The following is a 19,897-nucleotide window of genomic DNA, read 5'->3' as shown; positions in this document are numbered from 1 at the left end:
GGGGGCTCCACTGCTGTTGTCCCCGCCTGCCCTCCCCTGCTCTGGCTCAGGATCCTTTTCTTTCCAACTCTTTTCTCTTGTGCAGTCCTCACACATTTCCAGGTGTCTTTCCATTGGTTTGGGATTCGGCCCAGACAGTGTAGGTTTGCTTGTAGACAGCTTGTGGACTTTGGAAAGGAAAGGTCCCCTGTGCAAGCACCAGTCGTTTCCGACTCTGGGGTGACATTGCTTTCACAACGTTTTCATGGCAGACTTTTTATGGGGTGGTTTGCCATTGCCTTCCCCAGTCCTCTACACTTTCCCTTCAGCAAGCTGGGGACTCCTTTGACCGACCTCGGAAGGATGGAAGGCTGAGTCAACCTTGAGCTGGCTACCTGAATCCAGCTTCCACCGGGATTGAACTCAGGTTGTGAGCAGAGGGCTCGGACTACAGTACTGCAGCTTTACCACTCTGCACCACGGGGCTGCTTTGACTTTGAGGAGCCTACAAAACCCCCTCTAGGTTTGGGGTGGGGAGGCCCTCCTGGGTGTCCATCATCTGGGCCTTCCTTCCAAGGGGGGGGCGGGTCTGCCAAGCCAGCCCTCTGCTGCTCCCCAGGCCTCCCGGTTGCCTTCCAGAGTTCCTCCCCCCCACACACACACCTGGTGTGGCTGGCCCCAGAATCTGGGGGCAGGTTTGTCAGCCTTGGGGCTGGGCTGTGGGGGGGCGGGGAGGAGAATCCAGGCTGACAGATTTGCTGGCGGTCCTGTCCTCGGGCCCGCGGCCTGACTGCCGAACGCCGGCTGCCGCAGAAGGGCCAAGCGGACTGCCTCGCGCCAGTGAGGGGTGCAAAACCAAAGCCGGCTCTCCTGACACACTGAGCGAAGGTCCCCCAACTGAAGCTGATATGAGGGGGGGGGCTTGCGCTTGCTAGCCTGGGGAGGGGGGAATCCAGCTGTGAGAGGAGTGGCCCCGCCTTTGACGCCCCGCCCTTCCAGTGGGACAGTTCGGGAGCGCCCTACAGCTTCACTTCCTTCCACCAGGCTCTCCCCAAAGCAGCCAGGGGAGAAGAGGGGCCCGGCCAGGAGGCTGCGGGCGGGGGCTGAGCAAAAGGCCTCTCCGTCGGGGCGAGGGTGGGCTTGTCGGAGCGGGAGTAGCAGAGTGAGGGAGATGACTTGCCCGACACAGGGCTTCAGGAAAGAAAATCAGGCAGACACGTGCAACTAGTGCCAAAAGGTGTATTAACATATATACACGACAAGTGCTCTCTTGTGCAGTCTATACAATATCACCTCCACGGACAAAGTGCTTCGCCTAACCACCATCTCACAGGGAGAGACCTGTGTGATGCACACACAGATCATATATAGTCCAAGCAGCCAATCCTGGCCGTGCTGACTCAGCAGATTGCATCACTTGGCTTCTGCCGGCTCAAGCCGGTCTGCTGATCAGGTCACTGTGACCTAGCCTGGCAGCTAGATCACCAGCTGTCATACTGTAGCTGTCAGACTGGGTTTATGTAGATTCTTGCTCCAACACACCTCCTAATCTATTTAAACCCAGTGCACCAAAACACTTTACACAGTTTACATACATGTCCACCAGCAACATTACAGTTCATATTTACGTAGCTCGGAACCCTTTCCGGAATTCGTTCAGGAACTCATCATGATTGTAAAACACATCATCGTGTTCCTGTTCAGCCAGCTCTTTCAGACGCTTGGCTTCAGCCTCCTTCTCCCTTGCCTCGCACTCTGCCACCCAGGCTTTCCATTTCTTAGCCTTTTCTTTTAACATTTCCTCAAATCCGGGTGGGTCTGGATTGACAGTCAGAGTGACATAGGGACACTTGTACCTAGCGGGACGTTGGCCTTTGGTGGACCTGGCAGACACCCGTGGCCCTGTGCTTGGACCAGCTTTGTCTTCTTCGGGTTGCTCTGTTCCCACCTCCTGGGCTGGTTGCTCTGCCCCTGTAATTGGGTGTTGAACCTCCTGACTCTCACACTTTACCTCCAGTTCCTGCATTTGAGGCTCTGCCTCCTGACTCTGCTCGTCAGGCTCTGTGCCAGCATTCGGCTCACCTTCTCCAGCCCCACTGGGTGCCACCTCCTGGGCTGGAGTTCTGGGCTGCGCTCCAACATCGTTATCGCTACTTGGCAGCAGGACAAATTGTTTCTGCAAGGAGTGCAACCTTGGCCAGCTGCTTTCTTCATTGAACTGGGCACTCTTACTAAGTGTTATCCTGCTTTTGCTATTGCAGAAACGATAACACCTGGCCCTTGGCTTGTAGCCCAGAAAAATTAGGCTCTCTGCCCGGACATCCCCCTCCCCGCTACTCGTGGAGTGGATGCCAACCCGAGCCCGTGACCCAAAGACTTTTAAAGAACTCAAATCTGGGGTCTTGTTCAACAGTAACCTGTAAGGCACATTTTTCACAGTATTACACCAAACCCTATTTTGCAAAAAAACAGCTGCATGTATGGTTTCTGCCCAATAGGACATTGGCAGTTGTGCATCCTCTAACATGCAATACATCACATTCTGCAATACAGCCCCATGCCCATTTTCTCGGGGCGTTGCCGGGTTCGTCAGACGGTGGGCAATGCCCTTGTTCTCCAGCCAACGTTTCATCTGGTTAGATAAGAATTCCCCCCCTCTGTCGGTTTGTACAGCTAGGAGATTAACCCCTAATTGTCTCTCCACTGCTTTGACCCACTTGGTGAATGTCTTATACACCTCAGACTTATGCACCATGGTGAAAACCCACGCGTACCTCGTGTGGTCGTCGGTGGCCACCAAGCAGTATCTCCTCCCCGACAGACTCTTTGGCAATGGGCCAATAACGTCTAAATGGACTAGTTCCAGGGCTCGTGTGCTTTCCCTTGAGCTTTCTTTAGCAACAGCACACGCCTTGCTTTTGGTCTTCTTGCAGACCTGGCAATCCAAGTAACATTTGCAAGGATTTACTTTCAAACTAGGCACAAGCTCCAGGGTTTTCTTTAACGCCCTAAATCCGCAGTGCCCAAGTCTCCTATGGAGCAAATGTATACAATTATTGTGCACAGGCTCATTCGACACCTGAGCCACCTGGGCACAATCACTCTGGACCACATACAGTTTACCTTCCCTCTTTCCTGTCACAAGCAACTTTCCCCCACCTCCCAGGATTTTGCAGCAGGTTTTCTCAAATCTCACCTGGTATCCCTGGTCAAACAGTGTGCTAACACTCAACAGGTTAGACTGCAGTGAGGGTACATACAACACATTTTGCAACATACATTTCAGTGCAGGAAATTCCACATTGCCTGAGCAAACAGAATTGGCAGTGGTCCCATCAGCCAATCTCACATACTTATGCTCAGGACTGTCAATGTTTTTCAACAACTCCTTCTCGCAGCAGAGATGGCTCGTTGCCCCGGAGTCTAAAATCCAAGCAGACCCTGTGCTCTCTACTGCAGACGTGACCAGCCGGGTTGCTTCCTCACACGGGCTGGCGGTCCTCCGCTCTCGCCGCACACGCCCCCGCCTCTTCTCCCTCTCAGGGCAAGCTCGGAGCAGGTGCTGCGACGACCCGCATCCATAGCAGCGACGGACTGCAAACGCAGTCGGCTCCACTTCCTCCACCTTCAGACGCCTGCCAGCAGCAAAAGCTGGCTCATTCTTGGCTGTCTTCCCGGACACACCGATAACAGCACGCTGCCCGGCCGACACCCCCGGACAGCTCACGGCCGCAATTCTCTCTTGGAAGTCAAGCAGGTGGGCACAGACGTATTCCATGGTCAGGGTCGCTACGTCCACCGTCTCCAGAGAAGTTATCAGGGGAGTGTACTCAGGTGGCAACGACGACAGCAAAATGTACACTCTGTCGTCTGGAGCTACAGTCTTGCCTCTTGCCTCCAGCTCAACGAAACAGTCCGTTAGCCGTTTGATGTGATCTTTCACACACCCTCCAGCCGGCATAACGGTGCGGAACATCCTCCTTGTCAAGGCCATGAGGGAACCAGCAGTGGTGCTAACATGCACCGCACTCAACGCGTCCCAGGCAGCCTTGGGAGTGTCCTTCCCTCGCACATAAACCAGCTGGTCATCTCCTATAGATAGCACTATGTTGGCCAGTGCCTTATCCGATAACACAGTCTCGGCAGGAGATAAGTCAGCAGGGGGGTTACTCACGAACAGCCATTGCCCTTCACGCTTGAGGTAGTGTTGCATTCTCAGGCTCCACACCGCGTAGTTGGCTGAGGTGAGCTTCTCAACGGCTACTCCAAGCTGTTGCTGAGCCATCGTGCCGACTCCTCCTCGCAGCTGGCTGCCGACGTCCCTCTGGCTCTCAAACAGAGAACGGTGGTGCTTCTGTGTCCTTCACCGGCGTTCCTCGCCTCCGGCTCTTTCCAAACTCACAGTCAGCTCAACTCTCAACTCTCTCCTCCGCGCAGCGGAACCGCCCTGGGCCCATAACCCTGTCGGAGCGGGAGTAGCAGAGTGAGGGAGATGACTTGCCCGACACAGGGCTTCAGGAAAGAAAATCAGGCAGACACGTGCAACTAGTGCCAAAAGGTGTATTAACATATATACACGACAAGTGCTCTCTTGTGCAGTCTATACAATATCACCTCCACGGACAAAGTGCTTCGCCTAACCACCATCTCACAGGGAGAGACCTGTGTGATGCACACACAGATCATATATAGTCCAAGCAGCCAATCCTGGCCGTGCTGACTCAGCAGATTGCATCACTTGGCTTCTGCCGGCTCAAGCCGGTCTGCTGATCAGGTCACTGTGACCTAGCCTGGCAGCTAGATCACCAGCTGTCATACTGTAGCTGTCAGACTGGGTTTATGTAGATTCTTGCTCCAACAGGGCTCGGGAGCGGCGGCCAGAAAGGCGGCAGTGGCGAGCCGAGAGCCACCAGGGGGCAGCAGAGTGGCGGGCTGGCCGGCGCACCGGGAGGAGCCAGCTCGGGGAGCGCAGGAGTCGTCGATGGGCCCGGCTGGGTCGAGGGGGCGCCCGGTGGGGCTCTTGAGCCCGCAGTCCCCACGGCGGCAAGGAGCGAGAGGACCTCTGAGCACAAACAGAGCTCGCCGCGATCCCCATTCATCCGAGGTGGAGGCGTGGGGGGGGGGGGGGGAGAGAAGCCAGCCTTTGCCCGTTTCCCCCTTCGGAAGTCCCCGGGGGGAGGAGGGACACAGGCGAGGCAAATACAAGAGACTAGCCGGGGCGGGGGGGGGGGGGTGCATGCCTTCTTCCCGTAGCCCTCGTCCCAGGGGGACCCCCGTGCAGACAGACTGCCCCCCGCCCCCCCAACCCTCCCTCCCCCTCCGGGCAACCGGGGCTGCTGCGGCCGGGGGTGGAGAGTAGGGTTGCCAGCTCTGGGCGGGAAATTCCTGGAGATCGGGGGCTGGAGGGCGGGGGGGGCGGAGGGGAGGGGTCGTAGCCGGGCATCCCGCCGGCAGCCCCGCCCCCCTTCCAAAGCCACCGGCTTGTAGCAGCCGATCTCGGAGCCCTCTCTGCTGCGTGTTCCCCCCTGCCACGGAGAGCAAAGACCCTCCCCCCCCCCCCAAACACCGCGGAGGCGGGCCTGGCAGTTTTATGGGGCGGGCGGCGGAGCGGAGAAGGAGAGCGAATTCAAAGCCCTCTTGGAAAGTCTGAGTTGCTCCCCCCCCCCACCGCCTCAGGCGGCTGGCGGCGCTGCCCCCTTGCAGACGGGCAGGGGTTGCTCTGGCCAGGGCCTGCTGCTCCCCCCGTGGGCTTCTCTCTGCACACGCCCCCGCCATCCCGGCTCTGCAGCTGGCCTCGACGGCCCCCCAGTTGCCCCTTCTGGAGTCCGCCTCCGCCACCCGCTCACCCCCCCCCCCCGCCACCTTTGCCTGGCACGTCTCTCCATCCTCTCCAGTCGACTTTCTGCAATTTGGCACCTGCCGTGGCCACTTCCAGCCCGCGCGCCGCCCCCCCCCATCACAGCCTCTGCCACTCAGCTGTGCAGTCGACCCTGCCTGCCCTCTGGGGGGCGCTCTGCCCACGCATAAAAAGCACCTGTCTCACCTGTATTACGCCCCACCCCCCCGCACCAGGCAGGCGGTGCCCAAGAACCCGCGTCTGGTGAGAGCTTGACTGGATTTGACCTCTCGCAGCTCCCAACCTGCCTTCATAAGAACACAAGAGAAGCCCTGTTGGGTCATGCCAATGGCCCCTTCAGTTCAACACTCTGTGTCACACAGTGGCCAAAAAAGCCAGGAGGTCAATCAGTGGGGCCAGGACACTAGAAGCCCTCCCACTGTGCCGTCCCAAGCACCAAGAATACAGAGCATCCCTGCCCCAGACACAGGAACATCAGAGAAGCCATGTTGCATCAGGCCAATGGCCCATCCAGTCCAACACTCTGTGTCACACAGTGGCCAAAAAACCCAGGTGCCATCAGGAGGTCCATCAGTGGGGCCAGGACACTAGAAGCCCTCCCACTGTGCTCCCCCCCCAGCACCAAGAATACAGAGCATCCCTGCCCCAGACAGAGAGTTCCAACAATACGTTGTGGCTAATAGCCACTGATGGACCTCTGCTCCATATGCTTATCCAATCCCCTCTTGAAGCTGGCTATGCTTGTAGCCGCCACCACCTCCTGTGGCAGTGGATTCCACGTGTTGATCACCCTTTGGGCGAAGAAGGACTTCCTTTAATCAGTTCTAACCCGACTGCTCAGCAATTTCATCGAATGCCCATAAGTTCTTGTATTGTGAGAAAGGGAGAAAAGAACTTCTTTCTCTACTTTCTCCATCCCATGCATAATCTTGTCAACCTCGATCATGTCACTCCGCAGCCGACGTTTCTCCAAGCAAAAGAGCCCCAAGTGTTTAGACTTCTAATCCTGGTTTAGCCCTGTCCCCAAGGTGACATTCTACACTAAAGTCATAGAGTTGCTTTCTCTGATTCTCTGGTGTAGAATGTCAGTTTGGGGACAGAGTTAAACCAGGATTAAAGGTCTAGTGCGAAACATGGGGAGGGCAAGGGCGGTGGGGAGGGGGGGGGGGTGGGAAGTTGACTTTGCTGCCAGCAAGCAACAGAGCCTCTGAGCATGCACAGAACGTGCTCTCTCTTCGCCAGGGCTGCCCACAGGTTTCCCCAGAATGCTCCTCTCAGTGGCGCTGGAAGGGTGCGCCGGCGCCCCGGGTCTCCTGCTGCCTCCCTCCGGGACTTTCATCGGTCCAGTCTCGGGCTTCCCTCCCCCTCTCTACCCGGCTGCGCAGCAACTGCGCTTCGGACTCAGAGGCAAAGCTTGAGGGGGACGGATTCCCGAGCCCTCTCCCGCTCCCCTGCCGGGAGATGGAGGGGGGGGCATCAGGTGTCTCCCCCCCCCCGCTTCTTCTCCCCTCTGGTGCGTCCTGCAGCTACCCCCCAAGTCGCCCGGAGAGGAAGAGCCTTCTCCGCCTCTTGCCCGAGGCTGGCTTTGCCTTCATTGCGATGCGCAAAAACCCTCCTGGGTGGTGTTTCTGCGCACAGGACACGGGGCAGAGTTTGCACTTCTTCTGGGGCCCCCAGCCCTGTGCCCCGAGGCGGGCAAGCTCCTCTGCGAAATAGGATGCTAGAAGGGACCTCCAGGGTCATCTAGTCCAACCCCTTGCACAATGCCGGAAACTCACAAATAAAGGTAGAGGTTGTCCCCTGTGCAAGCACCAGTCGTTTCCGACTCTGGGGTGACGTTGCTTTCACAACGTTTTCACGGCAGACTTTTTACGGGGTGGTTTGCCACTGCCTTCCCCAGTCATCTACGCTCCCCCCCCCCACAGCAAGCTGGGGACTCCTTTGACCGACCTCGGAAGGATGGAAGGCTGAGTCAACCTGGAGCCGGCTGCCTGAACCAGCTTCCGTCGGGATCGAACTCAGGTCGTGAGCAGAGTTTACAAAAACCTCCCCCTAAATCCACAGGATCTTCATCGCTGTCAGATGGCCGTCTAGAGATGTCGAGCTGATATCTGGAGCCGGGGCTTCTCACCTTTGTGGGTAGCACAGGGGACGTGGAGGCAGCGCGTTGGACAAGGCGGAAGGCGGCCAGCCCCAGAGCCCCCGGGAAGGCTCCGCCTGCGGGGGGCGCGAGACCTCCGCGGGGCCTGGATCGTGCCCAGCAGGCACGTGGAATTCCCCCCCCCCCCGGCCTCGCTCACCCCCAGCCCAGGACAGCCCGGGAGGCAGCGGCGGCATTAAAAAATGATGGGGACAAAGTGCAACCCGCGTGAAATATTCATCCCCGGGAATTGCATTCAACGTCCCCGCTGGCTGGCTTCCTTCCTTCCTTGCCTGATGGCAGCAAAGGGCCTCCCCGAGGACAGCAGCCTGGCCCGCCTCCCGCCTCCACCCCCGGCTCAGCCACCGGCTGGACGGCCGCTCCGGCCAGGCGCCTGGACTGGAGGGGGAAGTGGGGCCCCGAGGAGGGGAAGCGAGCGGTCTGCTCAAGAGGAGGCCCCGATCCTCTGCACGTCGCTCCAGGCGGCCAGTCCTTCGGGGGTCTTTTCTCCAGCGGCTGGTGGGGGGGGGAGAAGGGGCGCGGCGCCCCCCCTCCTCAGTCCTGCGCCCCACTTCTTGGAGAGACGACAAAAGCAACAGAGATGGACCTGTTCTGAAGCCACTGGAGCGATCCTTCCTCCTTCTGTGACCTAGAGAGGGAGGGACGGTGGCTCAGTGGTAGAGCATCTGCTTGGGAAGCAGAAGGTCCCAGGTTCAATCCCCAGCATCTCCAACTAAAAAGGGTCCAGGCAAGTAGGTGTGAGAAACCTCAGCTTGAGACCCTGGAGAGCCGCTGCCAGTCTGAGAAGACAATACTGACTTTGATGGACGGAGGGGGGGTCTGATTCAGTAGAAGGCAGCTTCATATGTTCATAGAGGGCAGTGATGCGCCAGGCCGGATTAAGAATTAGGCCCAGGAGGCACTGGTTTAGGGACCCCCACACCTTTAGGGCCCCCTTTAGGGCTCCTCCCCCCGCTTCCCCCCTGCTTGCAGCCCTCCCAGCCTGCACGTTCAGCCAGCGACTGAGGGGCTCTTTGCCCAGCTTGCCTGGGGAGGTTGCAGCTGGCGTGGCTGCCAGGTTTGCCAAAGGGGCTTTTGAGGAGATGCCTGCAGGCTGAAGCGGGTCGTGGGCAGCAGGGGGGGGGAGCACAGACTCTTGAGATCATTTGTAAGCCCCCCCCCCAAGATCTTGACTGCCTGGGGGGCTCCACGGGGTTTAATCCCACACTGCTCCAGGGTCCCCCTGTCTTCCACCTCACTTACCACGGCATGCCTGAAATGGAGGGCGATGGAGCCTGAGACCTTCTACCTGCAAAGTGCACATCCCTGCCCCAAAATCCAGAGCTCCTTTTGCAGCTCTAAGTGTGCAGGCTTTGGAATAACACCGAACGCTTGTGACGCAGCAGATCCTTCCGACGCAACCTGCCTTCTTCTACCTTGGCATAGCAAGCAAACCTGCTTTTCCTCTCAAGGAAAATGACTGTGGGGCAAACAAAAAAGCACAGGGCCCGGTGGGTGCCATTCCCAGGCGCTTATGGCAGAGTTGAGTGGCACCTACCGGGCCCCGTGGTGCTTTGTATGCCACCCTCTTACAGAAAGCAGGTTTGCTTGCTTGTGAACCCTACGCCCCCCCCCAAGTGTTTAATTGCAAGCGTCCCTGCCCCAATGATGTCACACACCCCAATTCCACCCAGCCTCGGGAAGCCTCGGCAAAGTCAGAAAGGCAGCGAGCGCACTCAGAGCCGATCTTTCAGCGTGCTCGCTGCCATGCCCCCCCCCCTTCGATGAGGCTTCCCAAGTCTCGGCGAAGTCAGGAGGGCAGCGGGGATGAGGAGAGGGGTGCCACGAACAGGTGGTGCCCTAGGTGGTCACCTCCTTGGCCTACTCCCATGCACCGGCCCTGGCGCCAGAGGGCCTCTGCATCCTCGGGTCCTTCTCTCGCCCCTCCCGCTAGCACCAGGTCCGCGGCCAAACAGAAATTGCTATTTTGGATCATGCTAAGATGCAAATGTGCAGTTTGTCCAAAGGACTCCAATTTGCGCGCACAAAAGGGTCTGGTTCCACCCAGGACAGGAGCTCCCTCTGGGCCGGAGCGCCCAGCGCTGGAGGGAGGGAGGGGGTGTGGGTGCTGGAGAGCCAAGAGAGGCTGAGGGGAGGGGGCTGGCCAGGGGGCAGCACGCAACAGCCCTCCCATTGTTCACGTCCACTCCCCGCCCGAATCACTCCCTGCAATTAGGCCTGTTTTGTGTCTCTCTCTCGGCAAACAGCTGCCTTCTGCTGTGGCTGGACTCTCAATGCGGCTCCGGCCACCTCAGCGCTTGGCCAGCACGGCGGCTGCTGCTGGATGGGAGGCCACGTGCAGCCCTGGCTGCCAAGAGAATGGAGCTTCCCGGGGGGGGGGGGGGAGCGTGGCATGAAGCTGCTACAAGCTAGTCCAGCCCACCCGTCTGCCCAAAGGCCTGTGGCCCCAGTTTAGAAGGGTTACAACGATCGGCATTGGTCACTTCCCAGGCCCATAGCCAGGCTTTTAAAAGTTGGGGCGGCATGTTAAAAAACCGGGGGCTCTTAGTGGCTCCCCTCCCCTGGCTGCCTCCACCATGACTCAGGATGCCTGACCTTCCCTCTCACCCCTCCCTTTAAATGGCACAGGAAAGGCAGCAGTCGCTCTTGGGCACCATCCCATGCAACTGAAGTCATGGGGGAGGGGATGGGGCAGCCCCCAGCCTCTTGGTGTTCACCACCCTGTGTTGGTGGCAGGGGGAGAGGGGAGGTTGGAGGCACCTGAGTTGGGCACCCAACAGGAAGTCAGGGGGCAGGTCCTGCTGTCACTTCCCGTGGGCCAGGCCCTGAGTGCCTTGCACTCCCCACTGGCCTCAGCGTGCTCTCGTACTGGTCCAGGGGAGAGTCACAGTGGGTATGCAATCCCCTTTGCAAGTGGGATTGCAAGCAAGAGCCAGTTTGGGGTAGTTAAATGTGCGGACTCTTATCTGGGAGAACCGTGTTTGATTCCCCCCTCCTCCACTTGCAGCTGCTGGAATGGCCTTGGGTCAGCTAGAGCTCTCTTATCTGGGAGGACCGGTTTGATTCCCCCCTCCTCCACTTGCACCTGCTAGAATGGCCTTGGGTCAGCCATAGCTCTCTTATCTGAGAGAACTGGGTTTGATTCCCCACTCCTCCACTTGCACCTGCTAGAATGGCCCTGGGTCAGCCATAGCTCTCTTATCTGAGAGAACTGGGTTTGATTCCCCACTCCTCCACTTGCACCTGCTGGAATGGCCCTGGGTCAGCCAGAGCTCTCTTATCTGGGAGAACTGGGTTTGATTCCCCCCTCCTCCACTTGCAGCTGCTGGAATGGCCTTGGGTCAGCCAGAGCTCTCTTATCTGGGAGAACTGGGTTTGATTCCCCCCTCCTCCACTTGCACCTGCTAGAATGGCCTTGGGTCAGCCAGAGCTCTCTTATCTGGGAGAACCGGGTTTGATCCCCCCCTCCTCCACTTGCAGCTGCTGGAATGGCCTTGGGTCAGCCAGAGCTCTCTTATCTGGGAGAACTGGGTTTGATTCCCCCCTCCTCCACTTGTAGCTGCTGGAATGGCCTTGGGTCAGCCAGAGCTCTCTTATCCGGGAGAACTGGGTTTGATTCCCCACTCCTCCACTTGCAGCTGCTGGGATGGCCTTGGGTCAGCCAGAGCTCTCTTATCTGGGAGAACCGGGTTTGATTCCCCACTCCTTCACTTGCACCTGCTGGAATGGCCTTCGGTCAGCCAGAGCTCTCTTATCTGGGAGAACCGGGTTTGATTCTCCACTCCTCCACTTGCAGCTGCTGGAATGGCCTTGGGTCAGCAGAGCTCTCTTATCTGGGAGAACCGGGTTTGATTCCCCACTCCTCCACTTGCAGCTGCTGGAATGGCCTTGGGTCAGCCAGAGCTCTTGTAGGAGTTGTCCTTGAAAGGGCAGCTACTGTGAGAGCCCTCTCAGCCCCACCCACCTCACAGGGTGTCTGTCTCCTGAGAGCCAGTTTGGTGTAGTGGTTATGTGGGCGGACTCTTATCTGGGAGAACTGGGTTTGATTCCCCACTCCTCCACTTGCAGCTGCTGGAATGGCCTCGGGTCAGCCATAGCTCTTGTAGGAGTTGTCCTTGAAAGGGCAGCTACTGTGAGAGCCCTCTCAGCCCCACCCACCTCACAGGGTGTCTGTCTCCTGAGAGCCAGTTTGGTGTAGTGGTTAAGTGTGCGGACTCTTACCTGGGAGAACCGGGTTTGATTCCCCACTCCTTCACTTGCAGCTGCTGGAATGGCCTTGGGTTAGCCATAGCTCTCACAGGAGTTGTCCTTGAAAGGGCAGTTTCTGTCAGAGCTCTCTCAGCCCCACCCACCTCACAGGGTGCCCTTGTGGGAGAGGAAGCTAAAGGAGATTGTGAGCTGCTCTGAGATTCAGAGTGAAGGGTGGAATATAAATCCAATTATTCCTTCTTCTTCTTCCATTGCAGGAGTCCTGAGACTCCAGATGCTCTTTGTGTTGCCCCCTGGGGGGGCCAAGAGGACAGGTCTGCTTCTTGCCAAGCCCCTCAATCTCTCTTCCTGGGGGCGTTCCAACACTTCGTAGAGCTTGGCTGTATGCCACCCTTTGCCCTCTTACAATGCCCCGCGGAGCACCAGCCGGGTGTGGGGCTGGTATCCCTTGGGGCCTGGTGGTTCTCAGCCCCCTTTTCTGTGCATGTGTGTTTGGGGGGGGGGTGCTCTTGGCCAGCTTCCTGTTCCCTGGGCTTGTTTGGGGGAAGCCCCTGGTCGGGAGGTGCAGAGCAGGCCGCAGCCTCTCTTTTCGGGGACAGAATGAGACAGACTCTCCCAAGGTCCGGCCATGAGGTCCTAGCAGCTGAAGGCCTTGGGAGGGAGTGCTGAGGGCTGCAGGGTGGGGTGGACTGGGTGGGGGCCTGTGGTTGTCTCTGCTGGCTTCCAAGGGTGGAATTCAACAGCAACTGGAATCCTCCTGGGTGGGCCACTAGACAGCACTGGTTCTTGGGCCTCCTTGCAAAGACGAGGTTCCGGCTAGGGGCTGGCCCTCTGCCCCATCTTCCCAAGCTCCTCTTTTCTTGCCCTTTGGGCTGTGGGCAAACTGTGCTCTGGATCTTCCAGCGAGGGAAGCCCTTGCTCTGGTGGGGCCCTCTCTGCCCACCCCAAGCTCTCTTGTCTCTTTTGGAATCTGGAGAGAGCCGGCAGGCCCTTCCCTCACTAGCCAGGCCAGGCCCTGTGGGCAAAGCGTAGCCCTTGGCAGAGTCATTCTGGCTACAGGACTTGGTCCTTAAGGCCATACCCAACATGGGGTGTTTGTCTGTGTGCTATGTTAACAGAGGCCAAGCCAGATGCATGAGCATCGATGTGATGACTGCCTTCTTTGAAGGCCTACACGTCCATTTGACTGTCTTCTTCTTCTTCTTCTTCTTCTTCTTCTTCTTCTTCTTCTTCTTCTTCTTCTTCTTCTTCTTCTTCTTCTTCCTCTTCCTCTTCCTCTTCCTCCTCCTCCTCCTTCTTCAACAAGGTGCTTCTTTTCCTCCACTTGCAGCTGCTGGAATGGCCTGGGGTCAGCCATAGCTCTTGCAGAGCTGTCCTTGAAAGGGCAGCTTCTGTGAGAGCTCTCTCAGCCCCACCACCTCACAGGGTGTCTGTTGTGGGAGAGGAAGGGAAAGGAGATTGTAGCCCGCTCTGAGATTCTGCCCTTGAAAGAGCAGCTTCTGTGAGAGCTCTCTCAGCCCCACCACCTCACAGGGTGTCTGTTGTGGGGGGCGGGAGGGGAGGTAAAGGAGATTGTGACCTTCTGAGACTCTGAGATTCAGTGTATAGTGCGGGATATAAATCTAATAAATCTTCTTGATGAGGACTATGATGGAAAGACTTGTGGGTCCTCAGAGCTGAGACCCAAGCCCAGCTCCAGGTGGGACCTGCTCACGGCCAAAGCCGTTGCCTCTCAGATGATTCTGGGGTCTCCAAGGTCTTGGCCCAGCAGCCAAGAGCCCTTTGAAGCACGCTCAGGCCTGTGTGAGCAACGCCCCCCCCCCCAGCCTCTTGTCGCACTGCGGACCTGCCAAGCCTGCTGTATTCAGCTGACCTCTCCCCGTACTTGGTTCTCCTCTCTGCCTCCTGCCCTGCCTAACCTTCCTTTTGTGGTTTGGCTGGTCTGGCGAGCTTCCTCTCTCTGTGGGCACAAAGAGGAGTTCCTGCAGCCCAGCTCCCTCCCTGCCAGCACATCTCCTAGAAGCCTGCCCGCTGCATTTCCCTCCCTCCCTGCCCACTGCATTTCTGCATCACCTGGGCCCCTTTCTGGCATCCCTCGAAGCTGTGGTTTGCTCACCTGCAAGTCCTAGATGTTCTGGCAAGGACTGTGGGCTCACTCAGCGGCTTTGGGCAGGAGGAGGCGCCCAGAAGGCAGTGTGGTGGGGACAAGTCCTAGGGGAGAAGGGGGTGGTGCCACTGGGCAGAGGGAAGGTGGGGTTGTAGGAGAGATAGTGGCTTAAGAGAGAGCCAGTTTGGTGTCGTGGTTAAGTGTGGGGACTCTTATCTGGGAGCACTGGGTTTGATCCCCCACTCCTCCACTTGAACCTGCTGGAATGGCCTTGGGTCAGCCATGGCTCTCTTATCTGGGAGAACCGGGTTTGATCCCCCACTCCTCCACTTGCAGCTGCTGGAATGGCCTTGGGTCAGCCATAGCTATTGCAGGAGTTGTCCTTGAAAGGGCTGCTTCTGTCAGAGCTCTCTCAGCTCCACCCACCTCACAGGGTGTCTGTTGTGGGGGGAGAAGATATAGGAGATTGTAAGCCACTCTGAGTCTCTGATTCAGAGAGAAGGACAGGGTGTAAATCTGCAGTCGTCTTCTTCTTAAGTGAGGCTTCTCCAGAGAAAGGCCAGGCAAACACCCAGAGGGCTGATGGGTCATGCAGGCCAGGGGGAGACCAGGAGGAGATGCTCTGGGGGCCTGCAGCCGTGACCAGCCTGTGCTTGTAGTACAGACGGAGACCATGCCTCCCTTACCCTCCACCAGAGGCAGGGCCGGCCCCATCGCTAGGGAAACTAGGCAATTGCCTAGAGTGCCGGCCTTCTGGGGGTGGCAAATTGGGCACCCTTTGTGTGACTTGGTGACATTATCTGTGCAGGGGGGCATCAGAAGCTAGCCTTGCCTTGGGTGCCAGGCAGTCTAGGGCTGGCCCTGACCAGAGGCAAACTTGGGTCACACTCGGAGGCTTCCCCTTGGGAGGACAGAGAAGGTGGTCCAGGGAGGGAGGGAAACACAAAGCTCCTCCCCCCCCACCAGGCCAAGTTTCTTATCTCCACGTTCAGCCCAAAAGAGCTGCAATCTGGGAAGAGAGAGGCCTCCTCGCTGGGCCATCCCAGCCATGCACCCAGGGGTGGCATCATGGGAGATCCAAGGGGGGGGGGGCAGAACTGGGAGCCAGGGAGGTGGTGGCCGGTGGGGCTGGAAGGGGGTCTCCAGAGATGCCTTCTTGGTGCAGAGAAACATCTGCTGGGAGTCCAGGGACAGGCAGCGGAGCGAAAGTCGTCAGGCAGGGGGGTTTCTATGGCGACGTCTATTATCCCTCTTCATGGGGAGATGAATCAGGAGCTATAAATAAGGAATCTGTAGCAGATTGAGGGGCTGGGGCAGAAATGAATGGGGGGAGGAGTTCTGCAGGCAGCAGGGTCAGCGGTGCCCTCCTTCCCTCCAGCCTCAGGGGCGACCCCGTGGGCAGAGGGAGAGGGGAACACACCAGCAAGAGGGGGGGTGAGGGGGGGACTGGGGTGTGGGCAGCCAAGGGTTGGAATCAGAGAATCCCCAAGTTGGAAGGGACCTCCACGGTCATCTAGTCCAACCCGCTGCACAGTGCAGGAACTTCACAAATGCTCCCCCCCCCCAAACACTTACATCCTCAGTGACTTCTGTTGCATACCCAGAAGACAGCAAAAAAATTAAAAAACCCAAACCCTCCAGGATTGGCCTGGAGAAGACTTGCTGCCTGGCCCCAAAGAAGGAATCAGCATTTCCCTGGGCCTATAAGAAAGAGCCACGAGAACTAAGCACTGGTGCAGCCCTTCCTGCCCTCCTTCCTGTGATCTGCCAAAGCCACAGATTCAGATGGCCATCTAGCCTCTGCAGAAAAAACCTCCAAGGAAGGAGAGCCCACCACCTCCCAAGGAGGAAGCCTCTTCCGCTGGGGAACCATTCTAACAGTCAGGAAGTTCTTCCTAATGTTGAGCCGGAAACTCTTCTGATTTAATTTCAACCCACTGGTTCTGGTCCTGCCTTCTGGGACCACAGAAAACAACTCTCGGCACCATCCTCTATATGACAGCAGCTATTCAAATACTTGAAGAGGGTTCTGTTTCCTGAGTCAGGTTAGCACAGACTGGTTTAGCCATTGTCAGGCAGAGTGGTGCAGTGGTTGGTTATAGAATCATAGAGTTGGAAGGGACCTCCAGGGTTATCTAATCCAACCCCCTGCACAATGCAGGAAACTCACAAACACCTCCCCCTAAATTCACAGGATCCTCATTGCTGTCAGATGGTCATCTAGCTTCTGTTTAAAAACCTCCAAGGAAGGAGAGCCCACCACCTCCCGAGGAGGAAGTCTGTTCCACTGAGGAATTGCTCTTAACAGTCAGGGAGTTCTCCCTAATGTTGAGCCAGAAACTCTTCTGATTTAATTTCAACCCATTGATTCTGGTCCTGCCTTCCGGAGCCACAGAAAACAATTCCACACCATCCTCTATATGACAGAACTTGAAGATGGTGATCCTATCACCTCTCAGCTGCCTCCTCTCCAGGCTAAACACCCCCAGCTCCTTCAACCTTTCCTCATAGGACTCGGTCTCCAGACCCCTCACCATCTTCATCGCCCTCCTCTGGACCCGTTCCAGCTTGTCTAGATCCTTCTTAAAACGTGGTGCCCCAAACAACACAAGACTCCAGGTGAGGTCTTACCAGAGCAGAGTAAAGCGATTAGAGTGTCAGGTGACAATCTGAGAGACCCAGGTTCAAATCCTCACTGGGAGAGTGGTTGGGGTGGAGGGGCTTGGACAGGGGTCCCTCTCTCCTCCTCCCCCACCCGGCAAAGTTGTGGTGAGATTGCGGCTGCCCTGAGCTCATCGGAGAAAGAGCTGAATTGGAGGAGATGCGCGGCACCTGCCCAGAGGGTCTGCGAGCAGCAGCAGACCAGGCGCTCCAGCGAGGGGCTTGGTCCCCCTGCGCTTGGCCTGGGTGGGAAGGAAGGGGGCTCCTGCTCTCCAGCCCCCTGCCCCTCAGCAGAGTCGGACCAGCTCGGGCTCCTTGGCCTGGACCCAGCCTAGAGAGCCGGCAGCTTCTGGTGCCACCGAGGGCAGAGGAGCGGGAAGGGAACCCCCGGGCGGCCAGCTCCACCCTCAGCTTTTCCCGGATCTGGTCCCAGGGCTGACTCGGAGGGGGGTGCTAGCCCCGGGTACCAACAGGGGGAGGCGCCAAATCGGGTATGGAGTCCATTGTATTCTATGAGACCATAAGTTAGAATGGCACATAAGGGGGCATCATTTTTTAATCCCCCCCCCTCAAAAAACATGTAGATTCAGTCCTGTCTGGTCCTCCTGGGGCCGGAAAGGGAGCCGGCCTCCTCCCCGCACATCAAGCACAAGGGAACAGGAGAGAGGGAAACGTCTTTGCCCGACCTTCAGGACCCCTGGCTTCCTCTCTGGGGCAGGCCTGCCTTGAACCCCCCTTAAGTGTGGTGAAGTGTGAGGACTCCTATCTGGGAGAACCGGATTTGATTCCCCCCTCCTCCACTTGCACCTGCTGGAATGGCCTTGGGTCAGCCATAGCTCTGGCAGAGTTGTCCTTGAAAGGGCAACTGCTGTGAGAGCCCTCTCAGCCCCACCCACCTCCCAGGGTGTCTGTTGTGGGGGGAGAAGATAGAGGAGATTGTGAGCTGCTCTGAGACTCTGATTCAGAGAGAAGGGCGGGGTATAAATCTGCAGTCTTCTTCTTTTCCTCCTCCTCTCCTGTTGAGCCGGGGGTGGGAGGGCGGTCTGGCTTCCAGTTTAGGGCACCGGCCTGCCAGGGACAGATCTCAGAGAGCCGCCGTTTTGTGGGGGGGGGGAGAAGGGCACGTGAGCCCCCCTCCTGCGGCAGGTGCTTCCCCGTCATCAGCCGCCCCCTCCCTCCCCCCCCCTTGTCAGCCCGCACGCATTTCTCGCTTCCAGCCCAGCGCTGGTTGGAACAATTTGAGCAATTATCCCGACAGTCAGAAATAATCACTTTGTCTCTGCTGAATGGAGCTGTTGGTGGAGAAGTGGGGGCCCTCGCCGTCGGGGGGGGGGGTGTATTCAGGTGGGGGAGGGCTGCGGTTGGGCCATCTCATTCTGACTGGTTTGCAAGCAGTCTGCACAGACCGCTGGCCTTCCTGCCCTGTTCTTCCTTGAGTGTGGGGGGGGGGGAGCTTCATTATCAGTCTTGGTTTCCCCCATCCAGTCCAAGACTCTGTGTCACAGAAGAACGTAAGAGAAGCCTTGTTGGATCAGGCCAATGGCCCCTCCAGTCCAACACTCTGTGTCACATAAGAACATAAGAGAAGCCATGTTGGATCAGGCCAGTGGCCCATCCAGTCCAACACTCTGTGTCACAGAAGAACATAAGAGAAGCCCTGTTGGATCAGGCCAATGGCCCCTCCAGTCCAACACTCTGTGTCACATAAGAACATAAGAGAAGCCATGTTGGATCAGGCCAGTGGCCCATCCAGTCCTACACTCTGTGTCACAGAAGAACATAAGAGAAGCCCTGTTGGATCAGGCCAATGGCCCCTCCAGTCCAACACTCTGTGTCACAGAAGAACATAAGAGAAGCCCTGTTGGATCAGGCCAGTGGCCCCTCCAGTCCAACACTCTGTGTCACAGAAGAACATAAGAGAAGCCATGTTGGATCAGGCCAGTGGTCCCTCCAGTCCAACACTCTGTGTCACAGAAGAACATAAGAGAAGCCCTGTTGGATCAGGCCAGTGGCCCCTCCAGTCCAACACTCTGTGTCACAGAAGAACATAAGAGAAGCCCTGTTGGATCAGGCCAATGGCCCACCCAGTCCAAAACTCTGTGTCACAGAGTGGCCAAAAAATATTATACACATACATACACACACACACACACACTGTGGCTAATAGCCACTTATGGCCCTCTGCTTCATATTTTTATCTAACCCCCTCTTGAAGCTGGCTATGCTTGTAGCCGCCGCCACCTCCTGTGGCAGTGAATTCCACATGTTAATCACTCTTTGGGTGAAGAAGTACCTTCTTTTATCCGTTCTAACCCGACTGCTCAGCAATTTCATTGAATGCCCACGAGTTCTTGTATTGTGAGAAAGGGAGAAAAGGACTTCTTTCTCTACCTTCTCCATCCCAGGCATCATCTTGTAAACCTCTATCATGTCACCCCGCAGTCGACGTTTCTCCAAGCTAAAGAGCCCCAAGCGTTTCAACCTTTCTTCATAGGGAAAGTGTTCCAACCCTTTAATCATTGCCCTTTTCTGCACTTTTCCCAATGCTATAATATCCTTTTTGAGGTACACAGCACTCCCCCTGAAAGACCGCCAGAGCCGGGCGCAGCTCCTGGGCTCTGTTGGGTGTGCTTCCACTGGCCTTCGGTTGCCTCTCCCTGCCCGGGGCAGACAAGAGGATGCCCTTGCTGAGGTCAGCCTTTGCCAGGGTTTCCCGCTGGGCCCCATTTCCCTCTTGGACCGGGGGCCATGCCCACAGGAGGGTCTCCCCACAGGAGGGAAGATGTTGATGCAGATGGAGTCCCCAAGCATTCTTTGTGAGCAGGAACCAGAAGGAATTTAGAATCTTCCTCGCAGTACATTTCAGGATATTTTTTTCTACACATACACAGGCACGCACCCTCCCACAGGAAATAATTCTCAT

The sequence above is a fragment of the Heteronotia binoei genome, chromosome 14 (assembly GCF_032191835.1).
Source record: "Heteronotia binoei isolate CCM8104 ecotype False Entrance Well chromosome 14, APGP_CSIRO_Hbin_v1, whole genome shotgun sequence".
Lineage (NCBI taxonomy): Eukaryota > Metazoa > Chordata > Lepidosauria > Squamata > Gekkonidae > Heteronotia > Heteronotia binoei.
This window is presented reverse-complemented; position numbering follows the sequence as displayed.